Source organism: Hyla sarda, chromosome 10 (genome assembly GCF_029499605.1).
Source record: "Hyla sarda isolate aHylSar1 chromosome 10, aHylSar1.hap1, whole genome shotgun sequence".
Lineage (NCBI taxonomy): Eukaryota > Metazoa > Chordata > Amphibia > Anura > Hylidae > Hyla > Hyla sarda.
This window is the reverse complement of record NC_079198.1, coordinates 8,578,387-8,594,532: the sequence shown is the minus strand read 5'-3', so window position 1 is coordinate 8,594,532 and position 16,146 is coordinate 8,578,387. Positions and strand designations below refer to the sequence as shown.

Here is a 16,146-nt window from a genome sequence, read left to right as displayed (position 1 = left end):
CACTGTGTACATACATTACATTACTTATCCTGTACTGATCCTGAGTTACACGTATTGATTAATCCTGAATGTAACATAAAATATAGTCATGTCTTTCAATTCTTGTAAATATTTGGGGTTAACCCTTTCAGCTCCATCTCTCCCGGTTACGTCTGGCCTCCGGTTCATCCTCAATAAACATTATGATCCAACTGTTGCTGATCTCTCTGATCTCTGGTGTTTCTGCTCCTCAGACTCCGCACATCCCTGGTTCCTCGGTCACGTCTGATGTAATTCTGAGGCTTTTACTGCTCTTTGCCATTTCCATTTTATTTATCCCCTCCCCTCGGTGTTTTTTTTTATGGCATAATCTTATGAAGCCAACGCCCTGTTATAAAGTAAATCTGCACACAGTCTGCACAGTAAACTCCTTGTCCTTATAGCGTCTTCAAGTCATGGAAGGATCACATCTTCTGCTCCTCTGCATCTTATCTGGTGGCATCACAGCTGCAGGTAGGTACCCGGGCGAGAGGGCAACGGCGTCAGGTGACCTCCGACTACTCACATTATTATAGATCAGATTTCTATTTTATGTCAACTTAAAAAAAAAAATATATATATATATTTATAGCATCATAACAATACACCTAATAAATGATTTATTTGTTTTAAATTTAATTATTGTTTCATTAAACAATACATTTTATTTTTTTATATTTATTTTATTAGTTTTTTTTTTATATTTACATCTGTATTGCACTTTTATTAATATTTTTAGCAGCAGAATATTTTTTCTTTTTTAATAAACCATGAAGTTTTCTTTTTTAATACATGTTTATTACACTAATATTTTCTTATATTTTTTATAGTATTATTGTTATTATTGTTTGTATTATTATTATTATGGTTTCTATTATTAATGTATTATTATCCGTTATTATTTTTGTTATCCATTATTATTATTACTATTATTATTATATTATAGTCACTTACACAACTAAATGTTATTTTGATATATAAATAAATATATATATATATATATATATATATTTTTATATATATATATATATATATATATATATATATATATATATACTCCCACTTACTTCTCCTGATGATGATGATTGGGGATATAGATATAACTGCATATTAGAGTATAGTTAATTACTAATGTATATAGGAGAGTTACGCACTTTATTAATAAATCTCCCCCATATAGATGATTAAAGGGGTTCTCCGCTTTGAACAGTCCTTACTTTTTTTGGAAAAGTCTCTAGACCAGTGGTCTTCAACCTGCGGACCTACAACTCCCAGCATGTCCGGACAGCCGTTGCATCAATGAATTTCATTCCTGTAACTGGGTCATGTGATCACCAGTCTGACTCACAGAAAATCACAGTGCTCAATGCTGTGTTTTTTTTTTGACCAGGGTTCTTCCAGCTGTTGCAAAACTACAACTCCCAGCATGCCGGGACAGCCGTTGGCTGTCCGGGCATGCTGGGAGTTGTAGTTTTGCAACAGCTGGAGGTCCGCAGGTTGGAGACCACTGCTCTAGACAATAAGCTGATCACAAGGTGTCCCCCTACTAAGCCCCTATTGATCAGCTGTCATCTGGAGAAACCTGACAGTAAGTGTTCACTCTTCCTACAGCGCCTCCGCAGGTGTAATCAAGTATTACACAGTGTCCATTCATAACAGTGAGCTGCCCCTTTAATTGAAGGAAATGGCTGGTCCCCGAGAGACTGTGATCCTTATTATAAACAGTCTCTGCTTTGGCCTGATGGACTTTACAGAGACACATTGAGCACTTACAACCTTAAAGGGGTACTCCGGTGAAAACCTTTTTTTTTTTTATTTATTTATTTTATTAATCAACTGGTGCCAGAAAGTTAAACAGATTTGTAAATTACTTCTGTTAAAAAAATCTTAATCCTTCCTGTACTTATTAGCTGCTGAATACTACAGTGGAAATTCTTTTCCGTTTGAAACACAGAGCTCTCTGCTGACATCACGAGCACAGTGCTCTCTGCTGACACCTCTGTCCATTTTAGGAACTGTCCAGGGTAAAAGGAAATCCCCCATAGCAAACATATGCTGCTCTGGACAGTTCATAAAATGGACAGAGATGTCAGTAGAGAGCACTGTGCTCGTGATGTCAGCAGAGAGCTCTGTGTTTCAAAAAGAAAAGAATTTCCGCTGTAGTATTCAGCAGCTAATAAGTACAGGAAAGATTAAGATTTTTTTTAATAGAAGTAATTTACAAATCTGTTTAACTTTCTGGCACCAGTTGATTTAAAAAAAAAAAAAAAAAAAAGTTTTTCACCAGAGTACCCCTTTAAAGGGGTACTCCACTGCCCCAGCATCCGGAGCATTTTGTTCCAAACGTTGGGTGCGGGCTACGGGGGGTCATGAGGCCCCCTCATGATGTCATGCCACACCCCCTCAATGCAAGTCTATGGGAGGGGGCTTGGCAGCCCTTTCACATTTTGTTATGTTTTTTACCCTTTTTTACATTTTGTTATGTTGCTCCTTGTACTAAAATAAGAACAAAATTCAAGAACCCTCCATCATTCTGCCCTAAAACCCCATAAAGGGAATAAAAACTATTGGGGAGATTTATCAAAATGAGAGGAAAAGTTGACACATAGGAACCAATCAGATTGCTACTTTTATTTCTTTTTATTTTAATGAAAGAAGCAATCTGATTGGTTGCTACGGGCAACTGCACCACTCTTCCTCTGCGCAGGTTTTGATAAACCTCCCTATATGTTCCTATACAGCGATGTGGACTAAAAAGTGAAATGGTTAAAAGTAGTCAGAAAATAGTAATAAAATTATATATTTAAAAGTTTTTTTTTAAGTAGTTAAAGCGGTACTCCGGTGAAAAACTTTCTTTTTCTTTTTTTTTTTAAATCAACTGGTGGCAGAAAGTTAAGCAGATTTGTAAATTACTTCTATTAAAAAATATCAATCCTTCCTGTAATTATTAGCTGCTGAATACTACAGTGGAAATTCTTTTCCGTTTGAAACACAGAGCTCTCTGCTGACATCACGAGCACAGTGCTCTCTGCTGACATCTCTGTGCATTTTAGGAACTGTCCAGAGTAAAAAGAAATCCCCATAGCAAACATATGCTGTTCTGGGATGTTCATAAAATGGACAGAGATGTCAGCAGAGAGCACTGTGCTCATGATGTCAGCAGAGAGCTCTGTGTTTCAAAAAGAAAAGAATTTCCGCGGTAGTATTCAGCAGCTAATAAGTACTACAGGATTAAGATTTTTTAATAGAAGTAATTTACAAATCTGTTTAACTTTCTGGCACCAGTTGATTAAAAAAAAAAAAAAAAGTTTTTCACCGGAGTACCCCTTTAAACATGACAGAAACTAATCAAATGGATTGCTATCGTACCATCCTGGGGAATACAGATAACGTGTCAGTTTTGCTGCAAATTGTTTATGGCTATTAGAAGAAAAAATAAACACAAAATATTTAAAAATATAGCGTCCTCAAGGGGTTATGGAGAGGGAGTAATATCTTTCCCTCAGGAAGTGGATCAATTCCTCAGGAGACTGGTAAGGCTGTGTTTACACTTGGGGAAACTGTGTTAGGGAAACACAGCCTAAAGGTACGTTCACATGTGCGTATTTTGCTGCAGATTTTCTGCAGCAGAATTTGCTGCCCATTAAAGTCAATGGGGGAGTTTTCATCAAAACCTGTCCAGAGGAAAAGTTGCTGAGTTGCCCATAGCAACCAATCAGATCGCTGCTTTCATTTCTCAGAGGCCTTTTCAAAAATGAAAGAAGCGATCTGATTGGTTGCTATGGGCAACTCAGCAACTTTTCCTCTGGACAGGTTTTGATAAATCTCCCCCAATGGGTGAGAAGATCAGCAGAAAAGTGTGAGAATGTATCTGAGGGTGCATTCACACCACGTTTTGTACATACGGGTGCCGGATCCGGCGGGGGGAGGGGCAACTGGGTGCTTCCGTACCCCGGCCGGATCAGCCCGTGACTCCATTTACTTTAATGACCCGACCGGAGTCAAGCGGGGACTCTGGTTGGCTCAGTTTTGACCCGTATGCGGTTTTGGACCGGACCTAAAACCGTAGGAAACCGCATACGGGTCAAAACTGAGCCGAACAGTGTCACCGTTTGACTCCGGTCGGGTCATTAAAGAAAATGGAGTCACGGGCTGATCCGGCCGGGGTACGGAAGCACCCAGTTGCCCCTCCCCCCGCCGGATCCGGCACCCGTATGTACAAAACGGGGTGTGAATGCAGCCTTAAGGAAAGTTTTCCAAATAACTATTTTACTTTATTCTGATATCCCCCCACAACCATGGCACATTATTCTGCACAGGTCTCTTAAAGGGGAATTCCAGCTTTATATATCTCATCCCCTATCCAATGGGACCCCCGCGATCTTGGTGTAGCCCCCCGGCATTCTGTGCCAGGCACTGCCTCCGAGACCAAGACATGACGTCAAGGCCACACACACCCCTATTAATGACGTCACAAAGGGGCGAATCACGTCTCGGTCTCAGTGACAGCACCCGCCACAGCATGCCAGGGGCTGCACAAGATCGCGGGGGTCCCAGCAGCGGGACCCCCGCGATCATACATCTTATCCCCTGTCCTTTGGATAGGGGATAAGATGTTTAAAGCCAGAATACCCCTTTAATTTCTGGGTTCTCTCCTGCGCTCTCTTTGTCGCCCCCTGGAGTGTAATGCACTTTGTAGCAGTTGCCATAAAAGCAGCAGATCAGCAGAGACTGATAACTAGTCAGAGGTGGTAACACTGACCTCCATTCATCACTAGAATATCTATACTAAAAGAGCACTGACTACACCAATACTGCCCCCTAGGGGTAACAGAACGAATCTGCAAAATGAAGGCGTTTGAAGATGTTGAACATGTTTCATTCTGTTCTAGACATATCCTGCGTACAGTGTGTTGGGGAGAAGAACTGTCACGGATCTGCAAAGAAATGTCCGTCGGGTGTTGAGGATTGTATCTCAGTTTATGAAGAAACTAAAATAGGTATTGTATGTATATGGACTGTCAGGGAATGCTGGGAGTTGTAGCTTTGCAACAGCGGGAGAGCCCCATGTTGGGTAACACTGATCCATTAATGTGTACGTGTCGTTAGCAAAAACTCTTTATATAATGTACATAATACTATTATAAGTATATTTGTAGTATACATTGGTGAAAGGAGAACCGTCACATGGCGCTCAGCCTATCGCTGGCCGCCGCGATGTTCAGCCTCGGCCCATAATAGGCTGAGCGCCATGTGACGCTTCGTTACACCCGGAAGTATGAAGGAGATGGACCGGAGGACCGATCAGCTGTAGTGACGCTCCGCGGGAACCCAGGGAGGTGAGTGATGGTTCATTTTCATTTATTTTGCAGCTCGGGGAGGACGGAGCAGGAATACTCTGCACTAGAGTACTCCTTTAAGAAGTGTGTATAATTTTGGGTGAAAAAAGCTGTCCCTGCAGCTATTGCCTGTGTGTCTCTGTGAGGAGACCAAATACAGGAAGTGAGGGCGGGACAGGCTGCTGACTTGTCAATCATCCTGCTGTGTGAGCCACAGGCATATCATAGAGCCTCAGTGCACACTGTCCTGCTTGTCCTCAGTGTACAGAGCCCTGCTTGTCCTCAGTGTACAGAGCCCTGCTTGTCCTCAGTGTACAGAGCCCTGCTTGTCCACAGTATACAGAGCCCGGCTTGTCCTCAGTGTACAGAGCCCTGCTTTTCCTCAGTATACAGAGCCCTGCTTGTCCTCAGTGTACAGATCCCTGCTTGTCCTGCTTGTCCTCAGTGTACAGATCCCTGCTTGTCCTCAGTGTGCAGAGCCCTGCTTGTCCTCAGTGTACAGAGCCCTGCTTGTCCTCAGTGTACAGATCCCTGCTTGTCCTGCTTGTCCTCAGTGTACAGATCCCTGCTTGTCCTCAGTGTGCAGAGCCCTGCTTGTCCTCAGTGTACAGATCCCTGCTTGTCCTCAGTGTACAGAGCCCTGCTTGTCCTCAGTGTACAGAGCCCCGCTTGTCCACAGTGTACAGAGCCCTGCTTGTCCTCAGTGTACAGAACCCTGCTTGTCCTCAGTTTACAGAGCCCTGCTTGTCCTCAGTTTACAGAGCCCTGCTTGTTATCAGTGTACAGAGTTCTGCTTGTCCTCAGTGTACAGAACCCTGCTTGTCCTCAGTGTACAGAGCCCTGCTTGTCCTCAGTGTACAGAACCCTGCTTGTCCTCAGTGTACAGAACCCTGCTTGTCCTCAGTGTACAGAGCCCTGCTTGTCCTCAGTGCATAGAGCCCTGCTTGTCCTCAGTGTACAGAGCCCTGCTTGTCCTCAGTGTACAGAACCCTGCTTGTCCTCATTGTACAGAGCCCTGCTTGTCCTCAGTGTACAGAGCACTGCTTGTCCTCAGTGTACAGAGCCCTGCTTGTCCTCAGTGTACAGAGCCCTGCTTGTCCTCAGTGTACAGAGCCCTGCTTGTCCTCAGTGTACAGAGCCCTGCTTGTCCTCAGTGTACAGAGCCCTGCTTGTCCTCAGTGTACAGAGCCCTGCTTGTCCTCAGTGCATAGAGCCCTGCTTGTCCTCAGTGTACAGAACCCTGCTTGTCCTCAGTGTACAGAACCCTGCTTGTCCTCAGTGTACAGAACCCTGCTTGTCCTCAGTGTACAGAACCCTGCTTGTCCTCAGTGTACAGAGCCCTGCTTGTCCTCAGTGCATAGAGCCCTGCTTGTCCTCAGTGTACAGAGCCCTGCTTGTCCTCAGTGTACAGAACCCTGCTTGTCCTCATTGTACAGAGCCCTGCTTGTCCTCAGTGTACAGAGCACTGCTTGTCCTCAGTGTACAGAGCCCTGCTTGTCCTCAGTGTACAGAGCCCTGCTTGTCCTCAGTGTACAGAGCCCTGCTTGTCCTCCATGTACAGAGCCCTGCTTGTCCTCAGTGTACAGAGCCCTGCTTGTCCTCAGTGCATAGAGCCCTGCTTGTCCTCAGTGTACAGAGCCCTGCTTGTCCTCAGTGTACAGAACCCTGCTTGTCCTCAGTGTACAGAACCCTGCTTGTCCTCAGTGTACAGAGCCCTGCTTGTCCTCAGTGCACACTGTCCTGCTTGTCCTCAGCGTACAGAGCCCTGCTTGTCCTCAGTGTACAGAGCCCTGCTTGTCCTCAGTATACAGAGCCTGCTTGTCCTCAGTGTATAGAACCCTGCTTGTCCTCAGTGCATAGAGCCCTGCTTGTCCTCAGTGTACAGAGCCCTGCTTGTCCTCAGTGTACAGAACCCTGCTTGTCCTCAGTGTACAGAACCCTGCTTGTCCTCAGTGTACAGAGCCCTGCTTGTCCTCAGTGTACAGAGCCCCGCTTGTCCTCAGTGTACAGAGCCCTGCTTGTCCTCAGTGTACAGAGCCCTGCTTGTCCTCAGTGTACAGAGCCCTGCTTGTCCACAGTATACAGAGCCCGGCTTGTCCTCAGTGTACAGAGCCCTGCTTTTCCTCAGTATACAGAGCCCTGCTTGTCCTCAGTGTACAGATCCCTGCTTGTCCTGCTTGTCCTCAGTGTACAGATCCCTGCTTGTCCTCAGTGTGCAGAGCCCTGCTTGTCCTCAGTGTACAGAGCCCTGCTTGTCCTCAGTGTACAGATCCCTGCTTGTCCTGCTTGTCCTCAGTGTACAGATCCCTGCTTGTCCTCAGTGTGCAGAGCCCTGCTTGTCCTCAGTGTACAGATCCCTGCTTGTCCTCAGTGTACAGAGCCCTGCTTGTCCTCAGTGTACAGAGCCCCGCTTGTCCACAGTGTACAGAGCCCTGCTTGTCCTCAGTGTACAGAACCCTGCTTGTCCTCAGTTTACAGAGCCCTGCTTGTCCTCAGTTTACAGAGCCCTGCTTGTTATCAGTGTACAGAGTTCTGCTTGTCCTCAGTGTACAGAACCCTGCTTGTCCTCAGTGTACAGAGCCCTGCTTGTCCTCAGTGTACAGAACCCTGCTTGTCCTCAGTGTACAGAACCCTGCTTGTCCTCAGTGTACAGAGCCCTGCTTGTCCTCAGTGCATAGAGCCCTGCTTGTCCTCAGTGTACAGAGCCCTGCTTGTCCTCAGTGTACAGAACCCTGCTTGTCCTCATTGTACAGAGCCCTGCTTGTCCTCAGTGTACAGAGCACTGCTTGTCCTCAGTGTACAGAGCCCTGCTTGTCCTCAGTGTACAGAGCCCTGCTTGTCCTCAGTGTACAGAGCCCTGCTTATCCTCCATGTAAAGAGCCCTGCTTGTCCTCAGTGTACAGAGCCCTGCTTGTCCTCAGTGCATAGAGGCCTGCTTGTCCTCAGTGTACAGAGCCCTGCTTGTCCTCAGTGTACAGAACCCTGCTTGTCCTCAGTGTACAGAGCCCTGCTTGTCCTCAGTGTACAGAACCCTGCTTGTCCTCAGTGTACAGAACCCTGCTTGTCCTCAGTGTACAGAGCCCTGCTTGTCCTCAGTGCATAGAGCCCTGCTTGTCCTCAGTGTACAGAGCCCTGCTTGTCCTCAGTGTACAGAACCCTGCTTGTCCTCATTGTACAGAGCCCTGCTTGTCCTCAGTGTACAGAGCACTGCTTGTCCTCAGTGTACAGAGCCCTGCTTGTCCTCAGTGTACAGAGCCCTGCTTGTCCTCAGTGTACAGAGCCCTGCTTGTCCTCCATGTACAGAGCCCTGCTTGTCCTCAGTGTACAGAGCCCTGCTTGTCCTCAGTGCATAGAGCCCTGCTTGTCCTCAGTGTACAGAGCCCTGCTTGTCCTCAGTGTACAGAACCCTGCTTGTCCTCAGTGTACAGAACCCTGCTTGTCCTCAGTGTACAGAGCCCTGCTTGTCCTCAGTGCACACTGTCCTGCTTGTCCTCAGCGTACAGAGCCCTGCTTGTCCTCAGTGTACAGAGCCCTGCTTGTCCTCAGTATACAGAGCCCTGCTTGTCCTCAGTGTATAGAACCCTGCTTGTCCTCAGTGCATAGAGCCCTGCTTGTCCTCAGTGTACAGAGCCCTGCTTGTCCTCAGTGTACAGAACCCTGCTTGTCCTCAGTGTACAGAGCCCTGCTTGTCCTCAGTGTACAGAGCCCTGCTTGTCCTCAGTGTACAGAGCCCCGCTTGTCCTCAGTGTACAGAGCCCTGCTTGTCCTCAGTGTACAGAGCCCTGCTTGTCCTCAGTGTACAGAGCCCTGCTTGTCCTCAGTGCACACTGTTCTGCTTGTCCACCCACACTTGTATTTGGACTCCTCACAGACAATAGCTGAAGGGACAAAAATATAGACATTTTTTTAAACAATGTATATTACAAAGATACATATAATGTTATTTTCTACATTATATAAAAAGTTTTTGCTAATGACAGGTACACTTAAAAAAAAAAATTACCTGTCAATCATTCAAGAAAACACAAATTGTTACATTGCTTTTGTTGAGTTAGAGGTCGGTCAGGACATGTCCCTATTCTACCCGCAGCATTAGGTGCCCTCTGGCATGCCTATGGGTAAAACCCTCCTCTAAGTGGTTTAAGATCTGGAAATCATTAGTAAGAAGCAGGAAACAGAAAAAACAGAGAAAGAACAAACATTACAGAGGTTTATACTAATGGGTGAGCGATGACTTCCTGAAGGTAAGGACAGCAGGCGGCGGATCTGAGCCACGTAATTACTACAACCAAAGATTTAATTACAGGTCAAAGCATCAGCTTCAATAGACAGAAAAATACAGAAGTATATTAATAAATAAATACAGGTCAGTCCTAGTATCAGCTTCATAGAACAGAAACAACATCACTAAATAGATAGATAGATAGATAGATATGTATGAGATAGATATATGTGAGATAGTAGATAGTAGATAACTAGATAGATAGATATGAGGTTTTTGAGATAGATAGATAGATATAGATATGAGATAGATAGATAGATATAGATATGAGATAGATAGATAGATAGATATGAGATAGATAGATAGATATGAGATAGATAGATATGAGATAGATATGAGATAGATAGATATGAGATAGGTAGATGGATATGAGATAGATATGAGATAGATAGATATATATGAGATAGATAGATATGAGATAGATAGATAGATAGATAGATAGATATGGGATAGATAGATGTGAGAAAGATAGATAGATAGATATGAGATAGATAGATAGATAGATAGATATGAGATAGATATGAGATAGATAGATAGATAGATAGATATGAGATAGATAGATAGATATGAGATAGATAGATAGATAGATAGATAGATATGAGATAGATAGATATGAGATAGATAGATAGATAGATAGATATGAGATAGATATGAGATAGATATGAGATAGATATGAGATAGATATGAGATAGATAGATGTGAGATAGATAGATAGATAGATATGAGATAGATAGATAGATATGAGATAGATATGAGATAGATAGATAGATAGATAGATATGAGATAGATAGATAGATATGAGATAGATAGATAGATATGAGATAGATAGATAGATAGATATGAGATAGATAGATATGAGATAGATAGATATGAGACAGATAGATAGATATGAGATAGATAGATAGATAGATAGATATGAGATAGATATGAGATAGATAGATAGATATGAGATAGATAGATAGATATGAGATAGATAGATAGATAGATAGATAGATATGAGATAGATATGAGATAGATATGAGATAGATAGATAGATATGAGATAGATAGATATGAGATAGATAGATAGATATTAGATAGATATGAGATAGATAGATAGATATGAGATAGATAGATGGATATGAGATAGATAGATAGATAGATAGATATGAGATAGATAGTTTGTTAAATAGATATTTTAGGTAATTTCCTGAGACATATCCATAATTGTATATAGCAGAGCTCTTGACGTGTTACTTCTTCCAATTTATTGTGGATGTATGTTACACAGGTGGAAAGATAAAAACATCAATCTTCATAAGACTCTGTGGTAACTGCTCGGACTATAAGACGGCGGCCATACGGTTCGGTAAAGGTGTCCTGAGGACCAGCGCCACCTGCTGCAAAGGAAACAACTGCACTCCTGCGGACCCCATCAGTAAGTGCTGGAGAAATTAATGGAGGTATAGAAAGTTTATGCTTTATGGCAGTGTTTCCTAACCAGGTTGCCTCCAGCTGTGGCAAAACTACAACTCCCAGCATGCCCGGACAGCCAACGGCTGTCCAAGCATCCTGGGAATTGTAGTTTTGCAACAGCTGGAGGCACACTAGTTGGGAAACACTGATTTATAAAAGACAAAAATGCTTAGGCTTAAAGGGGTACTCCTGTGGAAAACTTTTTTGTTTTTTGGCACCAGTTGATTAAAAAAAAAATTTTTTTCCAGGAAAGTACCCCTTTAAAGGGGTACTCTGGTGGAAAACTTTTTTTTTTCTTTTTTTTTTATCAACTGGTGTCAAAAAGTTAAACAAATTTGTAAATTATTTATATTAAAAAATCTTAATCTTTCCAGTACTTATCAGCTGCTGAATACTACAGAGGAAATGGTTTTCATTTTGGAACACAGAGCTCTCTGCTGACATCATGACCACAGTGCTCTCTGCTGACATCTCTGTCCATATGTTTGCTATGGGGATTTTCTGCTACTCTGGACAGTTCTTAAAATGGACAAAGATGTCAGCAGAGAGCACTATGGCCATGATGTCAGCAGAGAGCTCTGTTTTCCAAAAAGAAAACCATTTCCTCTGTAGTATTCAGCAGCTAATAAGTACTGGAAGGATTCAAATGTTTTTAATAGAAGTAATTTATAAATCTGTTTAAGTTTCTGGCACCAGTTGATTCAAAAAGAAAAAGTTTTCCACGGGAGTACCCCTTTAAGACTTGGCTCCACAGCGCCATCTGGCTTTGTTAAGATTGTGTGTTGCCGTGACCATCACATATGTGGAGGGATGTTTTCTCACACATTTCGTTTTACTGTAGGCTGTAAAGCAAGACTTCATGGTAGGAACTGTTCTGCTGACATCTAGTGGTGAACATGAGAAATGCAATGTGATGTTTTTTTTTTTTTTTGCTTAACATCTTAATTTAATTTTTTTTTGTTTGTTTTTTATTCTACCATAAGTTCCACCGCCTAAACCTACCTCTAGGAACGTCAAAGCCAAAGGCATCACGTGTAAATCCTGCTTCGCCTTAAACGCAAAAAACTGCGATTGTAACAACGTCTTTGTGGATTGCACCGTGGAGGAGACGAGATGTGTCTCGCGGTCGATCTCTGCTACAGGTAAAGTTCTTCAAAGACGGCGAGAACTTAGATCTACGGAGGTGACGCCTCTGATAGTGTGGGAACAAAATTTTTAGTACAGTAAAGATCAGCAAGTCAATTGGGCTCAAATCAAATTTTATCCAAATTTTGCAGTCCAAAATTCATTTTTTTTAGAATTCCAAATTTTGTTTTGTTATTTGTTGTGGTTTTTCTCTGCTGTACTGAGTGGCCCAAAGTTGAAGAAACACTTTTATTTATTTTTTTATTTAATTTATTTTTTTATTTTTTATTTAATTGAATTTTTTTAATACATTTTTTATTTTTTATTTTTTTTTTATTCAATATTATTTATTTATGTTATTTATGTGACACAACTTAACCCCTTAAGAACCAAGTTACTTTTAACCTTAGGGACCAGGCCAATTTTATTTTAGCGTTTTCGTTTTTTCCTCCTCACCTTCTAAAATCCATAACTCTTTTATATTTCCATTTACAGACCCATATAAGGGCTTGTTTTTTGCGTGACCAATTGTACTTTGTAGTCAAACCTCTCACTTTATCATAAAATTGTACGGCGAACCCAAATAATTATTTTTTGGGGAGGAAATGTAAATGAAAGCCACAATTTTGCACATTTTGGAGGGTTTCGCTTTCACACTGTACACTTTACGGTAATGACGTGTGTTCTTTATTCTGTGGGTCGATACGATTAAAATGATACCCATGGCTAGATAATTTTTTATTTTTGTACCGCTTAAAAAAAATCTAAAACTTTTTGTACAAAATCAGTAATCTAAAATCGCCAAATTTTGACCACCTATAACTTTTTCCCTTTTCCGTATATAGGGCAGTATGGGGGCTCATTTTTTGCGCCATCATCTGTTCTTTTTTATTGATACTGCATTTGCATATATAAAACTTTTAGATAAGTTTTTTATAGCATTTTTTGGGGAATAAAATGTGACTAAAAAGCATAATTTTTGGCCTTTTTTTTTTTTTTTTTTTTTTTTTACATTTACGTTGTTCATCGTACAGGATCATTAACATTATATTTTGATAGTTTGGGCATTTATGCACGCAGCAATACCAAATATGTTTATTTAAAAAATGACGCTTTTTGGGGGTAAAATGGGAAAAAGTGACAATTTTCATTTTTATTGGGGGAGGGGATTTTTATTTATTTTTTTAACTTTTATTTTTTTCAATTTCTTAACTTTTTTTTTTTTAACACTTTTTATGTCCCCATAGGTGACTATTTATAGCAATCATTTGATTGCTAATACTGTTCAGTGCTATGCATAGGGCATAGCACTGATCAGTGTTATCGGTCATCTTCTGCTCTGGTCTTTCTCGATCTCAAACCAGAGCAGGAGACGCCGGGAGACGGACAGAGGCAGGTGAGGGGACCTCCGTCTGCTATTACAGATGATCGGATCCCCGCGGCAGCGCTGCGGGCGATCCGATCATCTATTTTAACATGGGCACTCCCGCAGATCACGGCATCTGAGAGGTTAATGGCAGACATCCTCGCGATCGCGGATGTCAGCCTTTACCGGCGGGTCCTCAGCTGCTGCTAGCAGCCGGAACCTACCGTGTTTGACGCGAGCACCGCTCATATGCTCATGGTCATACACAGGATGTAAATGTACTTCCTGGTGCGCTAAGTACCGCAGCACCAGGATGTACATTTACATCCGTGGTCGTTAAGGGGTTAAGCTCGTATAAGAGAATAGTGTAGAGGTTCTTGTGGATGCCTTCTGCTTTCCTGTTTTTGCTGATGTGGCAGGCATGGGGTTAGGCTCCATTTTGGATGTAATTCCATCACTGAAATGATTTCCTAATGCTGCCTACATTTCCCATGAATCTTCTGGTTTTGCAGAGAGAGGGAGTGGAGTCTGATCGCAGCACCTGCTCTTCTAATTAGGCTACTGGTGTTGGAGATCACCTAGGAGACTTTGTGAAGGGTTGGGGTCAGTTAACATTATGTGCAGTTTTCATGCATATATATATAGTGGTCCCTCAACATACGATGGTAATCCGTTCCAAACGGACCATTGTTTGTTGAAACCATCGCATGTTGAGGGATCTGTGCAATGTAAAGTATAGGACAGTGGTCTACAACCTGCGGACCTCCAGATGTTGCAAAACTACAACACCCAGCATGCCCGGACAGCCGTTGGCTGTCCGGGCATGCTGGGTGTTGTAGTTTTGCAACATCTGGAGGTCCGCAGGTTGTAGACCACTGTTAGAGGAAGTTGTACTCACCTGTACCTGCCCTCCGGACCGTCACCGCTGCCCGGGATGTCGCTGCGTCCCCGAGGTGTCTCCGATGCTCCGGCAAGGCCTCTGCTTCCCCGGCATCCGCGCGCTCCGTCGCCGCAATCACGTTGTTACGCACGCCGCTCCAATTGGATGACGGGACGGCGTGCGCAGCGACGTGATGACGACGATGGAGAGCGCCGACGATGCAGGGGATCCCAAAGAAGACGCGCCGGAGCCCCGAGGACAGGTAAGTGATCGTCAGCGGACCACACGGGGCACCGTAAACGGCTATCTGGGGGCAGCTGAAGCAGTCTGCGCTGCCGGATAGCCGTTTATGCGATGGCCCCGACATACAAAAGCATCGCATATTGATGCTGCCTTCACCATGCGATGACCTCTGAGAGGCCATCGCATGTAGAAATTATCGTATGTCGGGGTGTCTTTATTTACTCCAAACGAGCGACGTTTCGGCCGGCTCACCCAGCCATTATCAAGCTTGATAATGGCTGGGTGAGCCGGCCGAAACGTCGCTCATTTGGAGTTAAAAAGACACCCCTTTCTTCACAAACCTAGAGTGCCGCTGTTTCTACTTTTATATATATATATATATATATATATATATATATATATATATATTATTATTATTATTTTTCCACTTACATGACCGACATTTTTTTCTTTCCATCTTTACAGGGAGACAAGGGTACAACCATGTAGCCGCCATCCGAGGCTGCACCACGGAGGACATGTGCGTCCCGGCCGAAAGAGCATTGAGGGTTAACAAAACTAACTTGAAGTTCATCAGTGTCTGCACGAATGAAAGCGACAGCGTCCGCAACTGTTTGTTACCGCTCGTCCTCACCGCCGCCATGTTCTTCATGTCTACAACACCCACGTGACAACGTACCGCCATATAAAAAATACCCGTGCAAAACTTCTGAACTCCCGTCAGAGTCACCTTTATAACGCTTTGCTTTCCTTATTTACTAGCTTACAGGTAAATGATGCTTTCTCCTCCATTCACTTCCAAAGATTTCTGGTGGAGCAGGGCATTGTGGGTGTGGTTTTGTTCAAAACGCTCGGAGCCAGAGGCCGTGATCGTTATGTCATGGCCACGCCCCTCCTGATATCACGCCACGCCCTCTCCATTCATGTCTATGGGAGGGGGCGTGTTGGCCGACACGCCCCCTCCCATAGACATGAATGGAGCAGGCCTGGCGTGACGTCAAGCGGGGGTAAGATGTCTAGCAGTGGAGTACTTCTTTAAGCTCACAGCGAGACAGGTAAGGCTCAGCTGTCCGAATACTTGGCAGGGGCATAACGATAGGGGGCGCAGAGGTAGCAGTCGCATCAGGGCCCCAAAGCAACAATCTACCCAATAAGAGACTAATTTTATAAATGGCACATGGGGCCTGGCTGCGGATTTTTGTAATGGGGTCTAGAAACTACAAGTTACGCCTCTGCTCCTGGTATATATTAGGTGACAAGTGGCAGAATTTTTTACCTTTGTTTTGAGTGTGAATGGAGACCAAAAATGTCAAAAAGTAAAAAATAAGGACTTATTAATAATAATAATAATAATTATTATTATTATTAATAATTATTATTGTTGTTATTATTTCATTATTAATAATAATAATAAAAATGATACATAATAAAGTCTTGTA

The 16,146-nt window shown here is 43.1% G+C and overlaps 1 pseudogene; it reads left to right on the top strand.

The window, feature by feature from the left end:
• Window positions 1-353: 353 nt before the first annotated feature.
• Window positions 354-15,421, top strand: LOC130293537 (phospholipase A2 inhibitor gamma subunit B-like; annotated as a pseudogene).
• The last annotated feature ends 725 nt before the right edge of the window (window positions 15,422-16,146 follow it).